This window comes from Oryctolagus cuniculus, chromosome 2 (genome assembly GCF_051225735.1).
Source record: "Oryctolagus cuniculus isolate XC-2025 breed Fujian yellow rabbit chromosome 2, ASM5122573v1, whole genome shotgun sequence".
NCBI classification, from domain to species: domain Eukaryota; kingdom Metazoa; phylum Chordata; class Mammalia; order Lagomorpha; family Leporidae; genus Oryctolagus; species Oryctolagus cuniculus.
This window is the reverse complement of record NC_142868.1, coordinates 52,143,672-52,166,356: the sequence shown is the minus strand read 5'-3', so window position 1 is coordinate 52,166,356 and position 22,685 is coordinate 52,143,672. Positions and strand designations below refer to the sequence as shown.

General features: G+C 41.6%; 1 long non-coding RNA gene and 1 pseudogene across 2 annotated transcripts in view; both read right to left on the bottom strand.

The window, feature by feature from the left end:
• Nucleotides 1-22,685, bottom strand: part of LOC138848463 (uncharacterized) — a 152,865-nt gene that overhangs the window by 48,491 nt on the left and 81,689 nt on the right. The window lies entirely within an intron of this gene.
• LOC100346430 (SERPINE1 mRNA-binding protein 1 pseudogene) lies at nucleotides 20,585-22,145 on the bottom strand (annotated as a pseudogene). The gene has a single exon (XR_016229918.1). The product of XR_016229918.1 is annotated as an SERPINE1 mRNA-binding protein 1 pseudogene (transcript).

Sequence of the window (22,685 nt, the reverse complement as noted above, 5' to 3'; positions counted from 1 at the left end):
GATTCATACCAGAATACATGAGGGCTCAAAATACTCAACAACAAATAAACAATGGAATTAAGAAATGAACAAAAGATATGAATTAGACATTTCTCAAAAGAAGAAATATAAATATGCCACAAAGAAATATGGATAACAGTATGGAGTCTGCTCAATAAACTAAAAGTAGTTCTACTATATCCAAAATATCTCACTTCTGGGTGTATATCCAAAGGAAATGAAATCAGAATTTCAAAGGGGTGCCTGCACTCACATGTTCATTGTAGCACTATTTGTGACACTCAAGATACGGATTCAAGCTAGGTGTCCACTGACTGGTAAATGGATAAAGTAAATGAGGTGCATATACCCAGTGGGATATTATACAGCACCAAAAACAATGCAGTCCTGACATATGCAGCAGAATGGATGGAAATGGAAGTCATTAAATAAAATAAGCCAGGCACAGAAAGACAAATACCACATTTTCTCTCTGATGTGGAAGTTTAAAAAAAAATGTTAGTGAATGTGAACTTAAAATGATTACTGGAAGGTGAGAAAGGTGGACAAAGGGGTGACTAGGAAAGAGTGGGTAATAGACACCAAAACACAATCGGTGAGTGTAACGGGTTCTGCTGTTCTGCAGTGTAGTAGCATGAGTGGTTTAAGATAGTGTCCTACATTCTGCAGTAAAGAACCAGAAGAGAAGAGCTGGTGAACTCCAAACTCAAAAATGCGGACACAGAATGGTTAATTACTGTCATGGTTAATTACTGTACATGTTGTTGAAATGTTGCACTATACTCCATAAAAAAGTACAGTTATTACATGTTAATCTAAATTTTTTAAACTAATAATTTTTTAGACAAGGAACAATGCTCGTGAGCACTCAGAAAAGAGTGAGGAACATGTTATTGAAAACTGGATGAAGGGAGATCCTTGTATGTAGTAGCAGAATATTTAGTAAAATTTTGTTCTATAGTTATTTGGAAAGCAGAAATTGTAAATAATGAACTTGGATACTTATCTGAGGAGACTTCCAAGCAAAGTGTTGAAGGAGTTTCCTGATTTTCTCTTGCTGAATATAGTAAAATGCATGAGAGAAAAGATAGGATCCAGGAAGAATTGTTAAGCAAAAAGTATAGATGATTTTATTTAGAATATTCTCAGCCAATCCAGATGTAAAAAGCTGCCAAAATTCAGAAATGGTTTCCTGAAATACTGATGTAGTAGAAAAAAAAAAGAGAGAGAGAGAGAGAAAGACCAAAAGTGTGACTTTTCAAGCCGTAGCTAAAACCTTGGCATGGTCAAAGTACTGATTCACGAAAGACGAGTTGTGTGACATTCAGGCCTTCTCAGTCAGACTGAAGGGCCTCTAAGAAATCTGAAAACATCATGCTAACCCATCTTAGTAGAAACAGAATATAAAAAAGGATTAATAGCCAGCACCACGGCTCACTAGGCTAATCCTCCGCCTTGCGGCGCTGGCACACCAGGTTCTAGTCCCAGTCGGGCGCCGGATTCTGTCCCGGTTGCCCCTCTTCCAGGCCAGCTCTCTGCTGTGGCCTGGGAGTGCAGTGGAGGATGGCCCAAGTCCTTGGGCCCTGCACCCCGTGGGAGACCAGGAGAAGCACCTGGCTCCTGGCTTCGGATAGGCGCGGTGTGCTGGCCGCACACGCCGGCCACGGCGGCCATTGGAGGGTGAACCAACGGCAAAGGAAGACCTTTCTCTCTGTCTCTCTCTCTCTCACTGTCCACTCTGCCTGTCAAAAAAAAAAAAAAAGAAAAAGAAAAAAAGAACTTCATGCCAGCAAAAGCAGTTCCAGTTGTACCAAAAGGGACAGAATATTTACACATTCAAAAACCATCAGATCCTAAAACTCCACAGAAAGGAAGCAGGCTGACGAAACTACTCAGCTGGAAAATATTGACTCAAAGGATGAACTAAGAGTACATTGATGGGAGCGAGAGCCCAGATGGCAGAGCTAAGAAACATAGGTAAGTATTCCCAGTCCTTGAAGCCTAATCAAAGAGATTTTCTATTTCAAGGTAGATTTTGTAATGGGATGAGATTTTTGAGAACTTGGGGATGTAGTTATGTGTGTTTTTGTTTGTAGGATGGATATGGATCACTGACGGACAGAGGACAGATCTTCATAGGCAGACCTCTGAGCATGAAAGCCTGTGTCCCTCATCTTTGTATAGCACCATTCCCCCTGAGTGTAGGCAGAACCTGGAAAGATGAATCAGTTGCACTCTTGTGATTATGTTACCTTATATAGCAAGAGAGATTATAAATGACTTAAACCACACAAATCTTCTAAACACCGAGAATATTTTTAAAGATTTATTTATTCATTTGAGAGGCAGACTGACAGAGAGACTGACAGACAGACAGACTCTCAACTGCTGGTTCACCCTCCATATAGCTACAACAACCAGGTCTGGGCCAGGCCAAAGCCAGAAGTCATGAACTTCATCTGGGTCTCCCACATGCATGGCAGGGCCCAAGCGTTGAGCCATCTTCAGCCTTCCCAGGTACATTAGTAGGAAGCTGGATCCAAAGTGGTGCATCTGGGACTCAACCAGCCCTTTGATGTAGGATGCAGCATCACAAATGGAGGCTTAACCCTCTATGTCAACCCCAAAAGCCAAGAATTGTATTTGGTCACAGAAGAGTGAATCAGAGAGATTCAAAGTATGAGAAGGATTTGGTACGCTTGATGCTGGAGACAGATAAGGAAGAATATAGGTGGCCTTCAGAGTTGAAAGCAGCCCCTGGCTGACAGCCAACATGGACACAAAGACCTCAGTGTTACAACTACAAAGAACTGAAGTCTGCCACCAACCTGAATGAGCTTGAACATGAATTATTTCCCAGAGACCTTAGATAAGAGCCCAGCTGGGCCAACACTGATTTCACCCTTGGAAGACCCTAAGCAGAGAACTCAGCCATGCAATGCCATACTTCTAACTTAGAGAACTGTGAGATAATAAATAGATGTTTCTTGAAGTACTAAGCTTGTAATAATTAGGAAGCAGTAGAAAACTAATAAACTATAACTGTACTTATCTATTTCTTCTTGCAGTCCTATAACTTTTAGTTTCATGTATTTTGAAGTTCCCTTATTGGGTGCATAAACTTTTTTTTGCTTTTGGAATTTTTATTAGATATAAACTAATGGAAATAAATGATTAAATTTCTATTAACTATATAGTTAATAAAAAACTCAAGAAGAGTTACAGAACTAGAGCTACAGGGAAAAATGGATAAAGTTTACAAATATGACCAAATATTGAACAAAAAAAATGAAAACAGGCAAAAATAAACTGTAGTCACATCTTGTTTAATAACAGAAATTTGTTCTGATAAATGCTTTGTTATGCAGCTTTGTTGTGAATACATTAGAGCATACTTAAACAGTCTTAGAAGGTATGACCTACTGCTCTTACTCTTCTCTCTCGGTTCCTCTCTCTAGCCTCCTCCCCTGGTCTCTTGGCTTTTGGTTCTTCTCTCTTGGCTCTGCTCTCCTCTCTACTCTTCTCTGTTCTATCTTCTCTCCTTGCAGGCTCCTCTCCTCTCTGTTTCTCTCTCTTATACTCTCTTTCTCTTTTTTTCCTTCACCGCCCCTTCACTCTGGTCTGCAGGGTGTTCCCCAATAAACCCTTTCCCTTAAAAAAAAAAAAAAAAGAAGGTATGACCTACTACATACCCAAGCTACATGGTTATAAGCAAATAAAGCAGATTATTGTACTTAGTACTATAGACAGTTTAATACAATGACATTTGCATATCTAAACATATAAAAGGTAGAGTAAAACATGATATTAATGTTTTTAAGAAGATGAACATCAGGCCAGCGCTGTGGCTCAGTAGGCTAATCCTCTGCCTAGCGGTGCCGGCACACCGGGTTCTAGTCCCAGTCGGGGCGCCGGATTCTGTCCCGGTTGCCCCTCTTCCAGGCCAGCTCTCTGCTGTGGCCTGGAGGGCAGTAGAGGATGGCCCAAGTCCTTGGGCCCTGCACCCCATGGGAGACCAGGATAAGTACCTGGCTCCTGGCTTCGGATCAACGCGGTGCACCAGCCACAGCGTGCCAGCCACAGCGCACCGGCCGCGGCGGCCATTGGAGGGTGAACCAACAGCAAAAGGAAGACCTTTCTCTCTGTCTCTCTCTCTCACTGTCCACTCTGCCTGTCAAAAAAAAAAAAAAAAAAAAAAGATGAACATCTATAAAGGGCATTTTCCATGAGTAGAGCTTGTAGAACTGGAGGTTGCTCTAGATGAGTAGGTGTGCATAAACATTTAAAAACTGTTATGTTCTCTTGATAAGTTTATCTCCTATGTGTTACAGAATTACCATCTTTATCCCTAATACTGATATCTACCTTGTCTGATATTACTGTATTCAGTCCAGCTTTCCTTAGTGTCATGTTATTTTTCATCCTTTAGTTTTGCTCTTTTTATGTTTTTATAGGTAAAACAGGTTACTTTTAGGAGGGCTTCCACTTGATGAATTCTTATGGCTTTTGCATACCTGAAAATATGCTTATGTAACTTCTATTTTTTTTTAATTTTTTTTTACAGGCAGAGTGGACAGTGAGAGAGAGAGACAGAGAGAAAGGTCTTCCTTTTGCCGTTGGTTCACCCTCCAATGGCTGCTGCTGGCGCGCTACGGCCGGCACACCGCGCTGATCCGAAGCCAGGAGCCAGGTGCTTCCTCCTGGTCTCCCATGCAGGTGCAGGGCCCAAGCACTTGGGCCATCATCCACTGCATTCCCTGGCCACAGCAGAGAGCTGGACTGGAAGAGGAGCAACCAGAACAGAATCCAGTGCAGAGACCGGGACTAGAACCCGGGGTGCCGGTGCTGCAGGTGGAGGATTAGCCAAGTGAGCCACAGAGCCGGCCCAGAGTTGTTTTCTAATACTTAAAAAAATGTTTCTCAACAGTCTTCTGGTTGCCATTGTTTCAGACAAGAAGTCTGCCATCAGACTCATTGTAAATAGTGTGTCCTTTGCTGCTTTTAAGATTTTGTCTTTGTTACTAAAGATTTTTAATTTGCTTACATTTGTTTCATTTTCTTCATGTTTTTTATGTTTATTGGGATTTGAATCTGTGGATCCATACTTATCATTAAATTTGGAAATTTTGCCCCCATATTTTTTTTCTTTAAAGATTTATTTTATTTATTTGAAATTAAACGTTAGAGGAAGGGAGTTATAGAGGAGCCAGGAGCTTCATCCAGGTCTTGCAAATGGGTGCAGGGACACAAGCACTTGGACTACCTTTCAGTGCTTTCTCAGGTACATTAGCAGGGAGTTGAATCAGAAGTGCAGTAGCCATTTGATAAAAAACAACATTTTTTCATGATGAAAACTCTAAGCAAACTGGGTATGGAAGGAACATTCCTCAATACAATCAAAGCAATTTATGAAAAAACCCATGGCCAGAGGAGGCAAGATGGCGGAATAGGAAGGGAGCACACTGATAGTCCGGGGAGAGACAGTTTAATAAAAGTGGAGATACTGCAGATTCAAGGAAGAGTAGGGGAGGAAACAGCAGAAGAAACTCTTCCGGAATGCGTGATTCACAGTGGACCTGCATGGAGAGCGTGGGAGCCCACGGTTCGGGACACCAGCGGCAGACTCAACACACCAGCGCTGGAACGCGAGGTGAGCTGAACCTCAATAGCCCGAGACACCGGCAGGCAAGCGGAGAGAGGAGACTAGAGGGAATGACCCCCGGGGGGGAAAAGTTCACCAGGCTAACTGGAAGAGAGAGAGAGAGAGAGAGAGAGAGAGAGAGAGAGAGAGAGAAAGGTGACTGGTACGGACACGGGTTTCTCTCTCTCCGCTCACCTCTCAAGGGCAAGCAAGACAAAGAGCAGGCGCCATCTTGGACATATGTCATAAGCAGAGCGACCTCAGGTCTGCACCGGCCCTGAGCCTAGCAGAAAAACCTGACTCTGGGCGGGGCGAATTAACAGGAGATTAGGACCTAGTAAATTTGTGGTGCTACTGAACTGAGACTGTGAAAAAAAGAGACGGTGGGGGAGAGAACTCCAGAGATGCTACAATTCCGTAACTTTGGCAACCCAGTGGGAGACTGAAGGAGAATCTGAGCCCACCCTGAAGGCAGAACAGATTCCCTGTGTGGTCCTTGGGAAAGAGCTTCCGATCTCTGGCTCCTGTGGGTATATCATTTGCCTGCTAACTACCTCCAACTTCGTTCAGCTGTGTGGAATTACTTCCCTTTTGAATCAAAAAAAGAAAGAGAGAGAGAGAGGTTTACCACGCCTAACCTGGGAGTGTCACCTTTGGCACACCAAACAGAGCTCTCAGGCCACACCCATCTCAAGCCTCTAAGGCTCCATCAAAAACAGACAGTCCACTTAATCTAGAGTCATAGTATAACAAGAAAAAGCACCACAGTGAAGAAACCAAATATCTCCAATATGCCAAATAACAAACGCAAAAACCGAGGTAATAAAAACAAGGAAGTCACCATGACGCCCTCAAATGAAAAAGACACCCCAATTCAAGATTATGAAGATGATGAGTTAGAAGAAATGCAAGAAGCAGATCTCAAAAAGTTGGTAAGAACATTAAGAAGTTCTCAAAAACAAATTCTTGAACTACAGAAATCCTTAATGGACAAGATAGAAAATCTCTCTCATGAAAATGAAATATTAAGGAGGAATCAAACTGAAACGAAACAACTAGTACAATAGGAAACTGTGATAGTGACGAGAAATCATAATGAAGTGAAGAAATCAATAAATCAAATGAAAAACACATTAGAGACCCTTGAAAACAGAATGGGTGAAGCAGAAGAGAGAATTTCGGACTTAGAAGACAGAGAACAGGAAAGGATACAGTCAGACCAAAAAAAGAAGAGGAAATTAGAAATCTAAAACATATTGTTGGGAATCTTCAAGATACTATTAAAAAAACCAACATTCGGGTTCTAGGAGTTCCTGAAGGCATGGAGAGGGAGAAAGGATTAGAAGGCCTTTTTAGTGAGATATTAGCAGAAAATTTCCCAAGTTTGGAGAAGGACAGAGAAATCCTAGTACAGGAAGCTCTCAGAACCCCTAATAAACATGACTAAAAGAGATCCTCACCACAACACGTTGTAATTAAACTTACCACAGTGAAACATAAAGAAAAGATCCTAAAATGTGCAAGAGAGAAACGTCAGATTACTCTCAGAGGATCTCCAATCAGACTCACAGCTGACTTCTCATCAGAAACCCTACAAGCTAGGAGGGAATGGCGAGATATAGCCCAGGTACTAAGAGAGAACAACTGCCAGCCCAGAATATTATATCCTGCAAAGCTATCATTTGTGAATGAAGGTGAAATAAAGACTTTTCATAGCAAACAGAAATTGAAAGAATTTGTTGCCACTCGTCCAGCCCTGCAAAAGATGCTTAAAGATATGTTACACACAGAAAAACAGAAACACGGTCATCAATATGAAAGAAGGTAAAGGAAGGAAACCTCACAGCAAAAGATCACAGGGAATTCAAAGCATATATTAGAACTTATCTTTGGCAAATGGCAGCGCAAAGTTACCACTTATCATTAGTCACATTGAACGTGAATGGCCTGAACTGTCCAGTTAAAAGACACCGATTGGCTGATTGGGTTAAGGAACACAACCCATCTATTTCCTGATTACAAGGACCACATCTTTCCAACAAAGATCCATACAGACTGAAAGAGAAAGGATTGAAAAAGATATACCATGCCAACAGAAATGTAAAAAGAGCAGGCTAGCCATCTTAATATCGGACAACATAAACTTTACCACAAAAACTGTTAAGAAGCCGGCGCCGTGGCTCAATAGGCTAATCCTCCACCTTGCGGCGCCGGCACACCGGGTTCTAGTCCCGGTTGGGGCGCCGGATTCTGTCCCGGTTGCCCCTCTTCCAGGCCAGCTCTCTGCTATGGCCAGGGAGTGCAGTGGAGGATGGCCCAGGTGTTTGGGCCCTGCACCCCATGGGAGACCAGGAAAAGCACCTGGATCCTGGCTCCTGCCATCAGATCAGTGCGGTGCGCCGGCTGCAGCGGCGACCATTGGAGGGTGAACCAACGGCAAAGGAAGACCTTTCTCTCTCTGTCTCTCTCTCTCACTGTCCACTCTGCCTGTCAAAAAAAAAAAAACTGTTAAGAGAGACAAAGAGGGGCACTATATAATGATTAAGGGATCAATACAAGAAGAAGATATAACAATTATCAATGTATATGCACCTAACTACAGGGCACCAGTGTCGCTCCCCCTCTTCGTGGAGGAACGACACTAAGCCCTGCCTAGGCTTCATATCCGAGTCACGGCACCATTATGTCGCTCCCCCTCTTCGTGGAGGAACGACACAGGACCCTGCGCTGTTCTTTCGTCTGCTCGGCCCTCCCCGGGTTTGCTGCTGGTTCTTCCCGGGTTGGCTACTATCCCTTCCACCTCCGTGGAAGGGCAGTTCCCCCTGGCCACATTCCCCACTTCCGCAGGGGAGCGGCACACCGCCGGCCGGCTCTCTGGGGGGCTGCACAGGTGTTCCCCTTAGATGTTCCCCTTAGATGTTCCTGGTGCATGCCGTCTCTCTCCTCCTTTATAGTCCTCCTCCGCCAATCCTAACTCAGCTGCCCACACGCCGAGTACGCTGCTCTCCAATCAGGAGCAAGTCCTACAGTTTATTGGTTGAACTGGAGGCAGCTGTGCGGAAGCTGTTTACTTCTCTCCCAGCGCCATATTGTGGGAGAGCAGATGCACAGAATAAGTCTTAATTCCAGTAACTTAGTCCAGTCCGGATTGCTCCCCACACACCAGTTTATCTAAAAGATTTGTTAAGGGACTTAAAGAGAGACTTAGACCCCAATACAATAGTACTGGGGGGATTCAATACTCCACTCTCAGAAATAGACAGATCAACAGGACAGAAGATCAACAAGGAGACAGTAGATTTAAACGACACTATAGCCCAAATGGATCTAACAGATATATACAGAACTTTCAATCCTACAGCTAAAGATTTTACATTCTTCTCAGCAGTACATGGAACCTTCTCTAGGATTGACCACATACTAGGCCATAAAGCAAGTCTCAGCAAATTCAAAAGAATTAGAATCATACCATGCAGCTTCTCAAACCATAAAGGAATGAAGTTGGAAATTAGCAACTCAGGAATCCCTAGAGCATACGCAAACACATGGAGATTGAACAACATGCTCCTCAATGAACAATGGGTCATAGAAGAAATTAAATGAGAAATCAAAAATTTTCTGGAAGTAAATGAGGATAACAGCACAACATACCAAAACTTATGGGATACAGCAAAAGCAGTGTTAAGAGGAAAGTTTATATCAATAGGTGCCTACATCAAGAAATTGGAAAGGCACCAAACAGATGAGCTTTCAATTCACCTCAAGGATCTAGAAAACCTACAGCAAACCAGAGCCAAATCTAGTAGGAGAAGAGAAAGAATTAAAATCAGAGAAGAAATCACAGGATTGAATCAAGAAAAACATTACAAAAAATCAGCCAAACGAGGAGCTGGTTTTTTGAAAAAATAAACAAAATTGACACCCCATTGGCCCAACTAACTAAAAAAAGAAGAGAAAAAAAACCAAATCAATAAAATCAGAGATGAAAAAGGAAACATAACAACAGACACCACAGAAATAAAAAAAATCATCAGAAATTACTACAAGGACTTGTATGCCAGCAAACAGGGAAACCTATCAGAAATGGATAGATTCCTGGACACATGCAACCTACCTAAATTGAACCAGGAAGACATCGAAAACCTAAACAGACCCATAACTGAGACAGAAATTGAAACAGTAATAAAGGCCCTCCCAACAAAGAAAAGCCCAGGACCAGATGGATTCACTGCTGAATTCTACCAGACATTTAAAGAAGAACTAATTCCATTTCTTCTCAAACTATTCAGAACAATCGAAGAAGAGGGAATCCTACCAAATTCTTTTTTTGAAGCCAGCATCACCTTAATTCCTAAGCCGGAAAAAGATGCAGCATTGAAAGCGAATTACAGACCAATATCCCTGATGAACATAGACGCAAAAATCCTCAATAATTCTCGCCAATAGAATGCAACAACACATCAGAAAGATCATCCACCCAGACCAAGTGGGATTTATCCCTGGTATGCAGGGATGGTTTAATGTGCGCAAGACAATCAATGTGATACACCACATTAACAGACTGCAGAAGAAAAACCATATGATTATCTCAATAGATGCCGAGAAAGCATTTGATAAAATACAACACCCGTTCATGATGAAAACTCTAAGCAAACTGGGTTTGGAAGGAACATTCCTCAATACAATCAAAGCAATCTATGAAAAACCCACAGCCAACATCCTATTAAATGGGGAAAAGCTGGAAGCATTTCCACTGAGATCTGGTACCAGACAGGGATGCCCACTGTCACCACTGCTATTCAATATAGTTCTGGAGGTTCTAGCCAGAGCTATTAGGCAAGAAAAAGAAATTAAAGGGATCCAAATTGGGAAGGAAGAACTCAAACTATCCCTCTTTGCAGATGATATCATTCCTTATTTAGGGGACCCAAAGAACTCTACTAAGAGACTATTGGAACTCATAGAAGAGTTTGGCAAAGTAGCAGGATATAAAATCAATGCACAAAAATCAACAGCCTTTGTATACACAGGCAATGCCATGGCTGAGGAAGAACTTCTAAGATCAATCCCATTCACAATAGCTACAAAAACAATCAAATACCTTGGAATAAACTTAACCAAGGACATTAAATATCTCTATGATGAAAATTACAAAACCTTAAAGAAAGAAATAGAAGAGGATACCAAAAAATGGAAAAATCTTCCATGCTCATGGATTGGAAGAATCAACATCATCAAAATGTCCATTCTCCCAAAAGCAATTTACAGATTCAATGCAATACCAATCAAAATACCGAAGACCTTCTTCTCAGATGTGGAAAAAATGATGCTGAAATTCATATGGAGACACAGGAGACCTTGAATAGCTAAAGCAATCTTGTACAACAAAAACAAAGCCAGAGGCATCACAATACCAGATTTTAGGACATACTACAGGGCATTTATAATCAAAACAGCATAGTACTGGTACAGAAACAGATGGATAGACCAAGGGAACAGAATAGAAACACCAAAAATCAACCCAAACATCTACAGCCAACTTATATTTGATCAAGAACTAAAACCAATTCCTGGAGTAAGGACAGTCTATTCAATAAATGGTGCTGGGAAAACTGAATTTCCATGTGCAGAAACATGAAGCAAGACACCTACCTTTCACCTTACATGAAAAACCAATCAACATGGATTAAAAATCTAAATCTGCGACCCACCACCATCAAATTATTAGATAACATTGGAGAAACCCTGCAAGATATAGGCACAGGCAGAGACTTCTTGGAAAAGACCCCGGAGGAACAGGCAGTCAAAGCCAAAATTAACATTTGGGATTGATTCAAATTGAGAAGTTTCTGTACTGTGAAAAAAGGTCAGTAAAGTGAAGAGGCAGTCGACAGAATGGGAAAAAATATTTGCAAACTATGCAACAGATAAAGGATTAATAACCAGAATCTACAGAGAAATCAAGAAACTTCACAACATCAAAACAAACAACCCACTTAAGAGATGGGCTAAGGACCTCAATAGACATTTTTCAAAAGAGGAAATCCAAAGGGCCAACAGACACATGAAAAAATGTTCAGGATCACTAGCCATCAGGGAAATGCAAATCAAAACCACAATGAGGTTCCACCTCACCCCAGTTAGAATGGCTCATATTCAGAAATCTACCAACAATAGATGCTGGAGAGATGTGGGGGAAAAGGGACACTAACCCACTGTTGGTGGGAATGCAAACTGGTTAAGCCACTATGGAAGTCAGTTTGGAGATTCCTCAGAAACCTGAATATAACCCTACCATATAACCCAGCCATAAGACTCCTTGGAATTTACCCAAAGGAAATTAAATTGGCAAATAAAAGAGCTGTCTGCACCTTCATGTTTATTGCAGCTCAATTCACAATAGCTAAGACATGGAATCAACCCAAATGCCCATCAACAGTAGACTGGAAAAAGAAATTATGGGACATGTACTCTATAGAATACTATACAGCAGTCAAAAGCAATGAAATCCGGTCATTTGCAACAAAATGGAGGAATCTAGAAAACATCATGCTATGCTCAGTGAATTAAGCCAGTCCCAAAGGGACAAATATCGTATGTTCTTCCTGACCATGACAACTAACTGAGCATCTAAAAAGAAACCTGTTGAAGTGAAACGGACACTATGAGAAACAATGACTTGATCAGGAGAGGATTAACCTACTGTGCCATGGTGCCGGTCCGGATATTGGTCTTTCCAAGACTGGCTAACTTCACTTGACATAATGATCTCCAATTCCATCCATTTTGTTGGAAAGGTCAGGATTTCATATTTTTTTAACTTTTATTTAATGAATATAAATTTCCAAAGTACAGCTTATGGATTACAATGGCTTCACCCCCCCCATAACTTCCCTCCCACCCAAAACCCTCCCCTTTCCCGCTCCCTCTCCCTTTCCATTCACATCAAGATTCATTTTCAATTCTCTTTATATACAGAAAATCAGTTTAGCATATATTAAGTAAAGATTTCAACAGTTTGCACCCACATAGAAACACAAAGTGAAAAATACTGTTTGAGTACTAGTTATAGCATTAAATCACAATGTACAGCACATTAAGGACAGAGATCCTACATGAGGAGTAAGTACACAGTGACTCCTGTTGTTGACTTAACAAATTGACACTCTTATTTATGGCATCAGTAATCACCCTAGACTCTTGTCATGAGTTGCCACGGCTATGGAAGCCTTTTGAGTTCACTGACTCTGATCATATTTAGACAAGGTCATAGTCAAAGTAGAAGTTCTCTCCTCCCTTCAGAGAAAGGTACCTCCTTCTTTGAGGACCTGTTCTTTCCACTGGGATCTCACTCGCAGAGATCTTTCATTTAGGTTTTTTTTTTTTTTTTTTTTTTTTTTTTTTTTTTTTTTTTTTTTTTTTTGCCAGAGTATCTTGGCTTTCCATGCCTGAAATACTCTCATGGGCTTTTCAGCCAGATCCGCATGGGATCCTTAAGGGCTGATTCTGAGGCCAGAGTGCTGTTTAGGACATCTGCCATTCTATGAGTCTGCTGTGTATCTCGCTTCCCATGTTGGATCGTTCTCTCCCTTTTTTATTCTATCAGTTAGTATTAGCAAACACTAGTCTTGTTTATGTGATCCCTTTGACTCTTAGTCCTATCATTATGATCAATTGTGAACAGAAATTGATCACTGGGACTAATGAGATGGCATTGGTACATGCCACCTTGATGGGATTGAATTGGAACCCCCTGGTATGTTTCTAACACTACCGTTTGGGTCAAGTCAGCTTGAGCATGTCCCAAATTGCACATCTCTTCCCTCTCTTATTCCCACTCCTATATATTTAACAGCGATCACTTTTCAGTAAGTTTCAACACTTAAGAATAACTATGTATTGATTACAGTATTCAACCAAAAGTATTAAGTAGAACAAACAAAAAAAGTACTAAGAGGGATAAAGTATTAAGTTGTTCTTCAACAGTCAGGGCAAGGGCTGATCAAGTCACCATTTCTCATAGTGTTCATTTCACTTTAACAGGTTTCCTTTTTGGTGCTCGGTTAGTTGTCACCTATCAAGGAGAACAAGTGGTATTTGTCCCTTTGGGACTGGCTTATTTCACTCAGCATAATGTTTTCCAGATTCCTAACAGGGATCACTTTTCAGTTAAAATTTAAACACCTAAGAATAATTGTGTGTTAATTACAGAGTTCAACCAATAATACTAGAACAAAAAATACAAAAATGGATAAAGTATTACATTGTACATCAAGAGTCAGGACAAGAGTTGATCAAGTCACTGTTTCTCATAGTGTCCATTTCACTTCAACAGGTTTCCCCTTTGGTGCTCGGTTAGTTGTCACCGGTCAGGGAGAACGTATGATATTTGTCCCTTTGGGACTGGCTTAATTCACTCAGCATAATGTTTTCCAGATTCCTCCATCTTGTTGCAAATGACCGGATTTCATTGCTTTTGACTGCTGTATAGTATTCTATAGAGTACATGTCCCATAATTTCTTTTTCCAGTCTACTGTTGATGGGCATTTGGATTGATTCCAGGTCTTAGCTATTGTGAATTGAGCTGCAATAAACATGAAGGTGCAGACAGCTTTTTTATTTGCCAATTTCATTTCCTTTGGGTAAATTCCAAGGAGTTGTATGGCTGGGTTATATGGTAGGGTTATATTCAGGTTTCTGAGGAATCTCCAAACTGACTTCCATAGTGGCTTAACCAGTTTGCATTCCCACCAACAGTGGGTTAGTGTCCCTTTTCCCCCACATCTCTCCAGCATCTATTGTTGGTAGATTTCTGAATATGAGCCATTCTAACTGGGGTGAGGTGGAACCTCATTGTGGTTTTGATTTGCATTTCCCTGATGGCTAGTGATCCTGAACATTTTTTGATGTGTCTGTTGGCCCTTTGTATTTCCTCTTTTGAAAAATATCTATGAGGTCCTTGGCCCATTTTGTGTTTCCTTAGGAATTCTAGGACTATTATACTTAGTGAAATAAGCCAGTCCCAAAGAGACAAACATCATATGTTCTCCCTGATCTCTAATAACTAACACAGCACTTAAAAGGAAACCTGTAGTGGCCAGTGCTGTGGTGCAGTAGGTTAATCCTCTGTCTGTGGCACCAGCATCCTGTATGGGTGCCGGTTCTAGTCCCAGCTGCTCCTCTTTTGATCCACCTCTCTGCTGTGACCTGGGAAAGCAGTGGAGGATGGCCCAGGTGCTTCGGCCCCTGCACCATGTGGGAGACCAGGAGGAGGATCCTGGCTCCTGGCTTTGGATCGGCATAGATCCAGCTGTTGTAGCCGTTTGGGGAGTGGACCAACAGAGGGAAGACCTTTCTCTGTCTCTCCCTCTCACTGTCTGTAACTCTACCTCTCAAATAAATAAATAAAATATTTTTAAAAATGGAAAAAAGGAAACCTGTAGATGTGAAATAGACACTATGAGAAGCAATGACTTGAACAGCCCTTGTCTTGACTGTCGAGGAACAGTTTATTATTTTATTTTTGTTTTTATTATTTTTTTGCTACTTAATACCATTGGTTGAACTCTTTACTCAATATAGAATTAATCACAGGTGTATAAAGTCATTGGAAAAATAGATCCCATTAAAAAATAAGAGTGGTAATAATAGAGGGAGGAGATATGCAGTTTGGCACATATTCCCATGGACTTGCCCCTAAGAGTAAAACTAAAAACTTAACATGAGACTCCAAATCCCATTAAGCTGGTTGGTACTAATGCTAGCTTACATGCTATAGTGATCATATTAAGTATGTAACTGGTCATATAGATAGGATTAAGTATCAAATGGATCACATAAATAATACCAGTGTCTGGTAATAACAATAGATAGAATTAAAAAGGAGAAAATGTTTTAACATGGGAAGCAGTCCACACAGCAGACTCTTAAACAGCACTCTGACCTCAAAATCATCCTGTAAGGCATTCTGATATAGCTGAAAAGCCCATGAGAGCATTTCAGGCATAGAAAGCCAAGACACCATGGCAAAAAATGTTCTACAAGAATGATCTCTGCGAGTGAGACCCCAGTGGAAAGAATGGTCATCAAAGAAGGATGTACTTTTCTCCAAAGGAAGGAGAGAACTTCCACTTTGCTTATGGCCCCAAATACTGGCGAAGTTTGTGGATTTAAAAGGCTTCCATAGCCAGCCAGCCATGGCAAGAGCCTTGGGTGATCACTGATGTCATAAATAAGAGTGTTAACCGTTAAATCAACAACAGGAGTCACTGTGCACTTAGTCCACATGTAGGACCTCTGTTCTTGATGAGGTGTACTAGGAGAATTAACTGTAAAAACTTGTTCTCAAACAGTACTTTATACTTTGTGAGCCAATTGTTGAAATCTTTATTTAGTATAGAGTTGGTACTCTGTATATAAAGTTAATTAAAAACTAATCTTAATGAAGAATGGGATGGGAGAGGGAATAGGACGTGAGATGAGAGTGGGGGTGGAAGGATGGGTGTTGGGGGAAGAACCACTATATTCCTAAAACTATACCTATGAAATTTGTATTCATTAAATAAAAAAAAGAATTGCAGGATTGCTTTTTCTAGTTCAGTGAAGAAAGTTCTTGGAATTTTTATTGAGATTGCATCGATTCTGTAAATTGCTTTAGGTAGTATGGACAGTTTGATGATATTAATTTTTACAATACATGAACATGGAAGATTTTTCCTTTTTTGTGTCTTCTTTCCTTTCTTTCTTTCTTTCTTTCTTTCTTTCTTTCTTTCTTTCTTTCTTTCTTTCTTTTTTTGACAGGCAGAGTGGACAGTGAGAGAGAGAGAGAGAGAGAGAGAGAAAGGTCTTCCTTTGCCGTTGGTTCACCCTCCATTGGCCGCCACAGCCGGCACACTGTGGCAGGTGCACTGCACTGATCCGAAGCCAGGAGCCAGGTGCTTTTCCTGGTCTCCCATGCAGGTGCAGGGCCCAAGGACTTGGGCCATCCTCCACTGCACTCTCTGGCCATAGCAGAGAGCTGGCCTAGAAGAGGGGCAACCGGGACAGAATCCGGCGCCCCGAGCGAGACTAGAACCTGGTGTGCCGCGCCGCAAGGCGGAGGATTAGCCTATTGAGCCACAGCACTGGCCCTCTATTTCTTTCTTTAATGTTTTGTAATTTTCATTGTAGAGACCATTCATATCCCTGATTAAATTTATCCCAATGTATTTAAATTTTTGTAGCTATTGCGAATGGGACCAATCTTATAAGTTCTTTCTCAGTCAGAACATTTCTGGTGTATAAGAATGCTATTGATTTTTGTAGCGTTGATTTTATATCCTGCAATTTTGCCAAATTTTCTTATGAATTCTAATACTCTTTTAGTGGAGACTTTTAACTCCTCTACATAAAGGATCATGCCACTTGAAAACAGGGGTAATTTGAATTTATCCTTTTCAATTTTATCCCTTTGATTTATTTTCCTTGCCTAATGTCTCTGGCTGAAACTTCCAGAACCATATTGAATGACAGTAGTGAGAACAGACATCCTTTTCTCATCCAGATCTTAGTGGCAATGCTTCCATCTTTTCCTCATTCAACAGGGTGCTGGCTGTTTGTTTGTTGCATATTGCATTTATTGTGTTGAACCATGTTCCTTCTCTACCAATATTTTAAAAGTTTATATCAAAAAAGGATATTGTATTTTATCAAATGCTTTCCCTGCATCTATTGAGATAATCTGTTGCTCCCCCTCTTCGTGGAGGAACGACACTAAACCCTGCCTAGGCTTCATATCCGAGTCACGGCACCATTATGTCGCTCCCCCTCTTCGTGGAGGAACGACACAGGACCCTGCGCTGTTCTTTCGTCTGCTCGGCCCTCCCCGGGTTTGCTGCTGGTTCTTCCCGGGTTGGCTACTATCCCTTCCACCTCCGTGGAAGGGCAGTTCCCCCTGGCCACATTCCCCACTTCCGCAGGGGAGCGGCACACCGCCGGCCGGCTCTCTCGGGGGCTGCACAGGTGTTCCTTCAGATAGATGTTCCTGATGCATGTTGTCTCTCTCCTCCTTTATAGTCCTCTTCCACCAATCCCAACTCTGCTACCCACACGCCGAGTACGCTGCTCTCCTCCAATCAGGAGCAGGTCCTGCTGCTTATTGGTTGAACTGGAGGCAGCTGTGTAGAAGCTGTTTCCTCCTCTCCCAGCGCCATATTGTGGGAGAGCAGATGCATAGAATAAGTCTTAATTCCAGTAACTTAGTCTAGTCCCAGTTGCTCCCAGTTGCTCCCCACAATAATCAAATGTTTTTCATGTTTCATTTTGTTGATATGATGCATCACACTTATTGATTTGCATGTTAAACCATCCCTGCATACCAGGGATAAATCCCACTTGGTCAAGGTGTATGATCTTTTTGAGGTGTTATTAGATTCAATTTGCTAATATTTTATTGAGGATTTTTGCATCTATGTTCATTAGTGACATTGATCTGTAGTTTCTTTTTTGTTGTATCTTTCCTTGATTTGAAAAATAAGGTAATGCTGGCAGTTTGGAAGTGTTTCCTTTCTTTGAAATGTTTTGAATAGATTAAGAAGAATTCTGATTAATTCTTCCTTAAAAGTTTGATACAATGCAGCAGTGAAGCCATCCAATCCTGGGTTTTTCTTTGTTGGGATCCTTTGTTATTCGTCTATTCAGTTTTCAATGTCATCATGCCTCAGTTTTGGTGAACTGTAAGTGTCCAGAAATCTATCATTTTGTCTGAATTTTCCAATTTGTATATATATATATATGTATATACCAACAATATATTTTTTATTTATTTTTTATTTATTTGAAAGACAGAGTTAACAAAGAGAGAGGGAGACACAAAGAGAGAGAGAGAGAGAATCTTCAGTCCACTGGTTTACTCCCCAAATGGCCACAATTGCTTGGGCTGGGCCAAGCTGAAACCTGGAGCCTGGGGCTGCTTCCAAGCCACCCACATGAGTGCAAGGGCCCAATCACTTGGGCCATCTTCCGCTGCTTTCCCATGTGCATTAGCAGGGAACTGGATCAGAGGTAGAGCAGCTGGGTATTGAACCAGCACCCATATTTTATGCCAGAATCACGGGAGGTGACTTAACCTATTATGCCACAATGCTGGACTCTGTCTGATTTTATTACTTTGGATATTTTTCCTATTTTTTTGGTTGGTTGGGCCAATGGTTTATCAATTTTGTTTATTTTATCCAAAAGTCAACTCTTCATCTCCCTGATATTTTGTGTAGTTGTTTAGTTTATTTGTTAGGTAATTTTTATAATTTCTTCCCTCCTACTAATTTTGGGTTTGGTTTGTTCTTGTTTATCTAAGTTCTTGAGATGTATTGTTAGACTATTTCTTGGATAACTTTCCAATTTTTTATGCAGGTACTTATTGCTATAAACTTTCCTCTTAACATGGCTTTTATTGTATCCTGTAAGTTTTAATATGTTGCTTTCATTTTCATTCATTTCAGGGAATTTTTTGAATTCTCTTTTTTTGTTGTTTTTGTTTTTGTTTTTGTTTTTTACAGGCAGAGTGGACAGTGAGAGAGAGAGAGAGAGAGAGAAAGGTCTTCCTTTGCCGTTGGTTCACCCTCCAATTGCCACCGCGGCCGGTGTGCTGTGGCTGGCGCACCGCGCTGATCTGAAGCCAGGAGCTAGGTGCTTCTCCTGGTCTCCCATGGGGTGCAGGGCCCAAGGACTTGGGCCATCCTCCACTGCACTCCCGGGCCACAGCAGAGAGCTGGCCTAGAAGAGGGGCAACCGGGACAAAATCTGGCGCCCCGACTGGGACTAGAACCCGGTGTGCCGGCACCGCCAGGCGGAGGATTAGCCTAGTGAACCGCAGCGCTGTCCTTGAATTCTCTTTTAATTTCTTTATAACTCACTGTACTTTCAGGAGCATGCTGTTCAGTTTCCATGTGTTTATGTATTTCCTAGAGTTTCTTTTGTTGTTAATTTTCAGCTTCATTTCATTGTGATCAGAAAAGATACATGGTATGATTTCAGTTTTTTTGAATTTATTGAGCTTTGTTTTATGACCTAGCATATGAACTATCCTAGAGAATATTTTATGCACTGAAGTTCTGCAGGTATCTATTAGGTCCACTTGGCTATAGCATAGATTAGTTCTGTTGTTTCTTTTTGACTTTTTGTCTGGTTTATCTGCCCATTGATGAGAGTAAGGCATTGACATCCCCCTTGTTATTATATCAGAGCCATATCTCCTTTTGTATCTATTAACATTTGTTTTATAAAACTGGGTGCCCTAGCATTGGATGCATATACATTTACTATACTCACATCTTCTTGTAAAATTGTTCCTTCATCATTAAATAATGCCCTTCTTTGTCTCATTTAATAGGTTTTGTCTTAAAGTCAATTTTGTCTGGTATGAATATAGCTACTCCTGCTGGCTTTTGATTTCCATTTGCATGGAATGTCTTTGTCATCCTTTCATGTGAGATGTGTTTCTTGGAGGCAGCATATATTGTAAGCAGTCTATGTATTTCTTAAAATAAGATTTATTTATTTAGTTGAAAGGCAGTGTTACAGAGAGGCAGAGGCAGAAAGAGCGAGAGCGAGAGTGAGTGAGCAAGCGAGAGAGAGAGAGAGAGAGAGGTCTTCCATCCACTGGTTCACTCCCCAGATAGCCACAATGGTCAGAGCTACACCAATCTGAAGCCAGGAGCCAGGAGCCTCTTCCAGGTCTCCCATGTGGGTGCAGGGGCCCGATGACATGGACGTCTTCTTCTGCTTTCCCAGGCCATACCAGAGAGCTGGATCAGAAGTGGAGCAACCGGGACTTGAACAGGCGCCCATATGGTATGCTGGCACTGCAGGCGGCAGCTTTACCTGGTACGCCACAGCGCAGGCCCGTCTATGTCTTTTTTTTTTTTTTTTTTTTACTGGTACACACTGTTCACACCTATATTTCAAGTTTGGAAATGCATATTTGCAAGCAGCATTACAAAAGTATTCATGAAGAATGCATAATCTCTGAAAATTATGAAAACATCCCTGCTACTAATACATTTCTAAATACAAAACTGACTACCATATTTGTTACTTCTGTGTAGCGAGAGAAGTTCATTTTCAAAACAGATAAAATTCAGTCTTTAGGTGTGAATGGTATGAATGACAGTCTTTTGTTTGTTTGTTTTTTAAATTTCTTAGTCGTTTGGGATCCTTAAGCATGCAAAAGCTTTGAACAGGAGGGTCCACCAAGGAACCAGGGTTGTCATGGCATCCAGTTAAGCCAGAGCTGGAAATGCCTCTGGGTCATCCACATCAGGAGCAGAAGCACTTGACTTGTCAGTCTTGCTGACGTCCACCACGCCCACGTCCACCTCGCCCTCCCCTGCCACCACGTCCTGGGCGGCCTAGGTCTCCAAAATTGATCTCCAGCTGAGACGTTATATCATTTGCTGGCTTCCGGAAATTATGGTCCATAACAGAGTCTTCAGCATGAGCCTCTTCACTCTTTGATTTATGAAGAACAAATCCTTTCTTCCATTGCCCATCAGCACCTTCATTTGGTTTTCAGATATTAAATTCTACTTTTGCCCGGTCTTTATTCTGAATTGCCTTCCACTCATCCAAAGTCATCTCTTTTGGACCCTCTTCCTTTACCTCTTCCACTTCGTTTTCCTTATTTTCAGTGTCTGCCACTGGATGTTCTTCACCTTCAGGTGTTTCCTCAGTCACATTTGATTGATCCAAGTCAGTTAATTCATCTTTGACAGTTCCCCAGTTGTGAGATCCGCTACCTCCACGTTTGTCCTCGTGCTTCAGACCACTGTAATGTGAAAAAGATCTATCACTTCCACTATGCCTGTCAAATTCACGTTTGCCACGAGAATCAAATCCATCTCCTCAGCCCATTCCACGTCCACGGCCTCCTTGACCTCTTCCAAGACCACCATGGCCTCGGATAGGTCGGTCAATTATAGGCCTATCAACTGAAAACTCTCCTCCTTCACCCTTTTCTTCTAGTAGCTTTTCAAATCTTCTTTCACGAGGTGGTCGCCTTTCTGGTCTTCTATCAATTATTTTCCCTTCACCTTGAAGTTGTTGATCAGGTCTTCTCCCAACACGTCTTATTCCTTCTTTCTTGAGCGCCACGGGCGGCTGCGTCTCCTCTTTCTTGTCAACCACGCCAACGTTGGGAGGCAGCGGGTTTTTGCGGTCTTTCTGGGACTCTTTACGCAGCTGTTTGCCTGCCGCGTTGGAGTTGGTCTGGGCCGCGGCCTGAGCTGCGCTCTTGGCCCCGGGGCCCCCAACGCCGCCCCCGCCGGCTTCTTTTTTCTTGTTCTCTGCTGCCTTCAGCACCTCGAAGGGGTCCGATTCGTCGTCAAATAACTGGTCGAATCGGTTGGTGACCACGCAGCCGAAGCCTTCCTGTAGGTGCCCAGGCATGATGGTGGCTCGGCGGCGCGTTCCTCCACGGATTGCAGCAGGCCACGCCGAGCCAAGAGCCCTATGTCTTTTAATTGAAGAATTTAGTCCATTTATATTCAAGATTTTATTGGTAAGTAAAGACTTGGTCCTATCATTTTTCCATAAATATTCCTATTGTTTGTTTTGAGTCTCATTTGTTCTTTTACTTGGAGATGTTCTATCTTCACATTCTTTCATGATTCTGATTGTCTTTCCCTGTTTCTTCTATATGTAGTATATACTTAAGTATAATTTGTAAGGCTTGCTGGGTGGTGACAAATTATCTCAGTTTCTTCTTGTCTTTGAAAGTTTTTATTTCAACTTCCTCTATGAATAAGAGCCTTGCTGCGTAAAGTCTGCTGCATTGGCAGTTTTTTTCTTTTAGGACTTGGTCTATATCTCTCCATTCTCTCCTGGCCTATAGGGTTTCTGTTGAGAAATCTGCTGTCAATCTGATAGAATTTCCTTTAAAAGTGACCTGGCATTTCTCTCTTCCAAATTTTAGGCTATTCTCTCTGTTTCCCTTTTAGAAGTTTGACTGTAACGTGTCACGGTGAGGATTTTTTTTTGATCATGCCTATTTGGTATTTTATGCACTTC